Genomic DNA, 1,467 nt, shown 5'->3' with positions numbered 1-1,467 from the left:
TAATCTTCCCCCGTTTTCGATTAAGCTCCGTCTAGCGATTTCAACGTCAAAGAACACTCGGATCATACATTCTCTCCTATATAGTAACAATAGATACACTCTATATTGTGCCGTCCGCGCATAGTGTCCTACCTACTGCAGTTTATCATGGAGTTGCTTTCAACTTGTCGCGTGATTGTTTATTTGATGGGTAGAATCGTTTCAGATTTATAATTTCTGCATCTGGTGACTAGAAAGAGAGTGAAAGACAAAGATAAAAATTCTGTTTCCGCCCGGGATCGAACCGGGGACCTTCCGCGTGTTAGGCGGATGTGATAACCACTACACCACGGAAACAGCTTGTCAACCTGCTCTTCAATAAGAGCATCTATAGTACACTTATGCATCAAAACAGTAGTGTAATAATTTTTTTTCATATTTAGCACCTATTTTTACTAACTACTCTTTCACAGTAGTAGAGTTAGTTATGGGTAGACGGAAGAACAGATGACGGGACTCGCCTGTAATAGAGTTATCTTGTGAGCAAACAATCTGCGGTCCATGTCCCTTGCTGGCAAATACGCTTCGTTGGTAAGCGTGTGGGTCATCAGGGATTCCTTGCCGGTTAGAACAGCACGCAAACAGCTGAGTGACACACACCACGCCACGCCGGCTAGCTGACACACTGTCGTTCCCTGCTTCTCGTTTTTCCTCTTCAGCTCCGGCTCAACACGCTCTAACACAGGGCGAACTGTTCGCTCGTCGGACGCTTCCGCGATTGTGCTCGTGGCTGAAGCAGTGACCACGTATATCTGGCTTTAATTACAGACAAATACAAGAATAATATACACCGTGAACTGAAGAATTTATTACCTTAAAAAAAGAAAAAAAACTTACCGATGATGAGTTGCGGCAGCGTTAGTGCTTGAAAAAACTAAGATGTTTTACGTGAGGTACACATGATCAAGAAACCCTGCAACAGAAATGCGACTACAAATGCTTAATAAGAAAGGAAACATTGGGTTCATTGTCCCGTCGAAGATGTCGTCAGTGACAGAGTTGAAGCTCGAATAGGAACAGGCGGTTATGAAAACTTCCACTATAACATTCCAACATTGTACCAACAGCATTTACATTTTTAAATAAATCAATTTACAAAATTTTCAGCTAACTTTCGAAGAATAAACTAGCATGAAAGCTAAAAATCTCGAAAAAGGCAACAAATGGTGAAAACTTAAGAGCAATGTTTACGATTCGATAATTTTTAGCTACTTTCCTGAAGAATATGCTTGTTTTCCGGAGTGACTGACTGCAGCAAACATTCCAGTCCCCGTCCGGAACAGGCGCCCTTTCAAACGCTGACCGTACCCGTTGGCGACGACAAAGCTGGCGCAGATTGTGGGTCGACGGGTGGAGCCTTCCATCTACCGTGAGAGACAACAGAAGAGGAAAACGTGCTTCACCAAGGGACAAATAACAGAAAATCTT

General features: G+C 42.9%; 1 non-coding gene across 1 annotated transcript; it reads right to left on the bottom strand.

Annotated features, from left to right (window-relative positions):
• Nucleotides 1–263: 263 nt before the first annotated feature.
• On the bottom strand, nt 264–336 carry Trnav-aac (transfer RNA valine (anticodon AAC)). Its single transcript has one exon. It is a non-coding gene; the product is annotated as a tRNA-Val (tRNA).
• Between the last annotated feature and the right edge of the window lie 1,131 nt (nt 337–1,467).

This window comes from Schistocerca cancellata, chromosome 2, assembly GCF_023864275.1.
Source record: "Schistocerca cancellata isolate TAMUIC-IGC-003103 chromosome 2, iqSchCanc2.1, whole genome shotgun sequence".
Taxonomy (NCBI): domain Eukaryota; kingdom Metazoa; phylum Arthropoda; class Insecta; order Orthoptera; family Acrididae; genus Schistocerca; species Schistocerca cancellata.
Note: the sequence above shows the minus strand (reverse complement) of the source record. Positions and strands in the feature narration are given on the sequence as shown.